Raw genomic sequence first — 5315 nt, forward strand, 5'->3', positions numbered from 1 at the left:
AGCAATAAATAGCCTTTCACCTCTTTAATAACATAAAAGTTGCTGAATATATCCTGAAGGAAATATTTATTATTATTATTATTATTTTTAATAGTGAAATCCAATAAACAAACCAAAATCAATACCATGCTTTTGTCCTTGGGACAATTTAGCATTGTCAGCTGCAGTTGTTGCATGGAATAGAGTTAGCAGACTTCCCCCAAGAGAACAAAACTCGACGGAAATAAGCAGAGAAATCCCGCAGCACAGGAAGGTGAGTTACGGCTACTGAGCCAGGGAGCCTGGCACTCTGTACTCCCCACGGAACAAGTCCAGTGCAGCAGGTAGGAGCTCAGGGTATCTGTGCTTCAATCCTTGTCTGAAAAGCTAAGCGTAAATATAAGTGCTCAGCCCTCTTTCCTGGTGGTGCTAAATCTGGTGCTCTGCTTTGAACTGACGAAGGCTAAAGCCGATGGTGAAGGAATCTTTCCATCTCTACCTCTCTTTTCTTTCTAAATTCAGTCTTTCACATAAGTAATTCTGAAGAGACTCTTGTGTATTTATACGAACTGTGTGTGATTTGTGATATTTGTCCAAGTCTAAGGGGGCCTTAACTACTCAGAAATACGAACTAACCACCAGTAAGTCTCAAATGGTTTCAGGAACAAAGACGGCACCTTTGCTCTACTGCCACTGATACGAAAGATAAAGAAGTGGGACTAGAACCAGGTTTTCAAAGCCTTAGTTAAAAAACTGGAGAAATGCAAGTGTTTGAAGAAATATGTATTACCTTCCTGATTAAAACCTGTCTCTGGTCCTGACTCTATCCTATTACACAGTGAAAAACAAACCAAAAACACACAAACCAAAAACACCTGATCAGCTGCTTCCATGTCCGCGTGCCGCCTCAGCCCCCGCTCTCGCGCTACCCCGCCACAGAGAGGGGCATCGCTGACGCCTCCAAACTGAGGAGCCCTTGGTTGGTGTTGCCGGGCCAGCTGGTCCTGGAGGCCTCCCTGGGAGCTGGTTTGAGGCAGAAACAGTAACTTGCTCTTCCTCTGAAACACCCGCCACAAGCTCCTGCCCCAGCCACCACTGAGAAGGAGCGGGGAGGACCCTCACGCGGAGCCGTTTCTCGTTACCACGGGTAACATTTTCCTCCCTGTTTGCCTCTGTGTGGAGATTTTATTACTTGAGTCCGTTACTACGAAACTGCATGGGGGAAACAAAAACAGAATTTTGTAGAATAAGGGACTCACTTTTCCATTGCAAATATTATTTTTACAATAAATATAGAATAAATATTTGTGTTGGGCTGTTAAATATTGACGATAGTTTCACCTTATTTATCAAATACTGACAGCTAACTAAGCAGAGCAGTAAAAATTATTTGAAAGCGTGGATCTTCTTCAAATCTTTAAATACACTTCTAAAAGCTGGAGGCTTTCCCAGTTCACACAGCTATTCCAATAGCTAGACATAGTTTCTCTCCTCCTATGCCAATAACTCAATTAAGAAATACATAGCAGAAGGGAGGCACTTTGAAGAACAATGAATTTTAGTATCAGTTTTTGACATGAAGGAAAAATGAGAAATCTTTGCCTCGAACCAGCAACATGAATGAAAAGTCAGAAGCGAAATCCTGCATTTGAAACCTTGGAGGCTCGGGGATGGAGACGCTGAACCAGGCTGCTACACGTCTCGCGTGAGCTGCCCCTCGAGCCAGGCCGGGCCGTGCAGGTCCCTGCTAGGCGAGGGGGAGAGCTCACACCCGTGGGGAACGACACGCGCGAGCAGCGCCAACACCTGCCAGGAGCGACCGCCTAACACCAGGCGCTTCCAGGGACCGCGTGGGGCCTTTCTGCCAGCCCGTCCTTGTGTGGGCACAGAACAACGTTCCCCATCAGCAGCTCCCCAGCACCACAAAAATAACAACAGGGAACAAAATCATCTGCTTCCCTAGTCATAACAGACAGAGGATACCAGGTAATGTTATCCCAGTGAAAAAACCCACTCATCTTTCATTAATGACATCTAGACATGCAGCACTTTGAGTTTGATAATAATCACCCTCTCTGAGAAAGTAAACGAACCGGACTCTTCAGATTCCTGCAGAAGGATGAGACTTCCATAGAATAAGGCGATAACATTATTTAAACCCGAAAAGGCTGAATTGTGGTGAGCAAGTTTTAAATGATGGAGAAACAAGTCATTGTGTGCTACTTGAGAGTCAAGGTAGATGGAAAAGACAAAACCTTGGACTGTAGTCTTGTTCCGCCACTTCTTTCAGCGTTCACATGTCACCTCCAGAATATAGCCCTTAATTCTGGTTGTGTTCAGAACTTTTGAAAATATCAAAGCAAACATATTTCTAAAAAGCGGATAATCACACAGGTTAACCTGAAAACCTCTTTGACAATGAGAATATAAACATTTTCAACTTTATTTTGTAGATCTCTCTTCTTATGAACTAGATTCTTTAACGTATTCACACGCAACCACAGACAACAAGTATTTCCACATATGAAAACAGAAATTTGATGAGCAGATGCACGACGATTTTTGAAAGATAAAATCTGCTTTATAGCAAATATACTAATGCAGAAGAGACTAAAACCTGTCCCTGCCTGTTTCAAACAATGAGATAATTTTAGTTCCAGACAAGCTATTTCCTAGCATTATCTAAACTATGGCTCATAAAACTTTATGGACTCTATCTTCAAACAGAACAAGAAAACAATAGATCTAAAGTCTTCACTAATGATAATCCCAGTTCAGTGTCTTGAAGTTACTGATTACAGAACTCATTTTCCCCAAGCGTAGCAGAAGTTTATCTTCCCCTCCTGCTTCTTTTTTTTTTTTTTTTTTTAATCACAGCAAGGAAGCAGAATTTGTCCTGTAGAGATGAGACTCCCTGTCCCAAAGAATTTGTAAGTGGTGCTCCCAGTCAAGATGCGTCACTGGTTGTGTTCAGTGGAACTACTCACGTGGGGAAGATCTGGCACATGCTTTCAGGACAGAATGTTATGGAGTGAATAACAGGAGACAAAATAGGAATATTAACTATGGAGACAAAAGTGGGTTTGAAAATTACATTTAAATGACATTGCAGTTTGGCTAGAGACTTGCACTTTTTTCATAACATTCGGAATTTTTCTGAAGTTTAAATGGATCAAAAAAAATCTTTTTTTTTTCTCCCCCATAAAAGTAACAGGCAAGAATGGAAACTTGAACCGGCCATCTAGCACTGTGTGAATCTGCTGGAGATGGAGCTGTCTGGAGTGCCTCAGCAATGCCTAAGGAATATGAAACATAGGGGACAGCTGTCTTTGAAACCAGTCCTAACAATGAGAAATATATAGCCAATGATAAGTATTTTCTGACTGTACAATAAAGAATACAAATCTATAAGAATGTAAACTAGCAGAATTTCTTCCACTGCACGTTACTTTGAAGTGTTTGAGAACAGTAGAAATTTCAGTATTACTGAATTACGGTGCTGCCTCATGTAAGAACTTGCTGTTCATCCCCAAACAAGGATTAACCACCGGCTCCATTATGAGCATTACCAGGCGAGATCGGCTCGCTGGCCTCCGGCATGCTGGAAATCATCCTGTATGAAAAGCTCTATTTAAAATTTAATTGTAAGAATAAGACACGGGTCAGAATGGTCTAAATATTTTTCCATGAAAGAAAGACTTTCCTGATTATTTGGATTTTATAGCTTTGATTACTTTTAAACTGAAATTCATCACTGTTTATCCAGTGTTCCTATGATGTCCTTTGATCTCCTATATTTTTATTTTCAAAAACACAGATAACATTCCTGCATCACTATTAGACAAATACATAGAAGAGACAAGGCAGTAGTTGGAATTTCTGTTTGAATTTTCTCTCACAATTTATAAACAGCAAAGCAGGGAAAGTCAGGCTTATGTAAAATACACATCCTGACCGGGAGTGATTAACCCAGGGTGGACCTGTGCTACTCCAGCAAAGCTTCTGGCCAGCTGAGAGCTGGTGTTTTCCGGGGTGTTACAACTGCAGAAACCTCTGGGATTGGATGGAATTTTAAAAATGGAAAAAGCAGGAGTGAAATATGTGTAAATAAACAAGATTCTGGTGGGAAATTTCTTGCTGTTGTGAAACGAGCATTTATAAGCACAGCAGAGCTGGGCTGTACAGAAACCAAAGAAAGAGTGGAAATAATCCCCGGGCCAGAGGGCACCCAGTGAAGCGCAGCCAGGAGGTGGTGGAGAAGCGAGTCTCGCACCTCCATAACCACCAAACTCCAGAAACCACCCAAGTTTTTACCCCAGGACCGGGCGGAGCTGGCGCAGCAGGGCCGGGAGGTGACGGCGCAGGGGTCTGAGGCACTTAATGCTCTAGCGCGCTTAAGGCACTGTAGCAAGAAGGGGAGGGCATTGCCTAAAGATTCATCTTCAGAAACAACAGGGCCACGTCACTGCAGAAAGGCGCCGAAGAGGGAGCGTGTTCAACCTGCAGGGAGCTCCCGCTCGAGTGGCCGCGGCGCTGACACGGCGCCAGAAATGTCTACGTGACCCCGAGCGTTCTGGGCAGGATCGGCCGCGTTCGAGCAGCGAGCCTGTGCAAACACACCAGGCGGGAAATAAAGTAAACATGGAAATAGGGCTCCTCAGCGTGTTTTCCTCTCTCGCCCTGGTTTGTGCACAGTGACGTGATGCTCCGATGCAGCGGAGGGTCTCCATAAAAGCCTGGACTTCTGCTGAGCTCTGGTGCAGCTCCAGCCCCACCAATGCCCAGGCTGCTCACGCTACTTCTGTGCTCTAGCTGCTGCTGCGACTTCAGCCCATGCAGTAACACAACCGCTTAAGTGTTTGCCGAGGGCTGGGTACCGGTTTTGCAGCCACCGCTGCGCTCCGCTGCTGGCTGCAGCACCTCCCGAAGCAGCAGCACTGCCGGCTGCTGCTGCTGCCGCCTCCCCATGCCCTCCACAGAGCAGCTCAGAGCCGCCCGGAGCCTTGGCTCCCCGCGGCGCTCGCCCAGCTGGCTGCACTCCTGCAGGCTCAGGCTTGTTTGGTTTAATTTGCAGAGCCGTGTTGCAACCTGCCTGCCACCAGCTCGGCCTGCGAGGCTGCTGCTGCTCCCTTTTCCAAGGAACTTGCTCTGTGCTCCCTGCCCCTCACCTTGGGAGCTACAGAAGCCAGGCTGTGTGTCCCCACGTCACCTCCCTCCCATGGCAGTCCTTGCCAGCCCTCTCCCTCCTGCTTCCCGTCACACCAAAACTGCTGCTTCCTGCAGCAAAATAAATACACATTCCAGAGGCTCGGGGAGGAGCTGCTGGGCACTAGTGC

This window comes from Tinamus guttatus, unplaced genomic scaffold, assembly GCF_059628265.1.
Source record: "Tinamus guttatus ecotype Peru unplaced genomic scaffold, ASM5962826v1 Tinamus_guttatus_pri_ptg000212l, whole genome shotgun sequence".
Taxonomy (NCBI): domain Eukaryota; kingdom Metazoa; phylum Chordata; class Aves; order Tinamiformes; family Tinamidae; genus Tinamus; species Tinamus guttatus.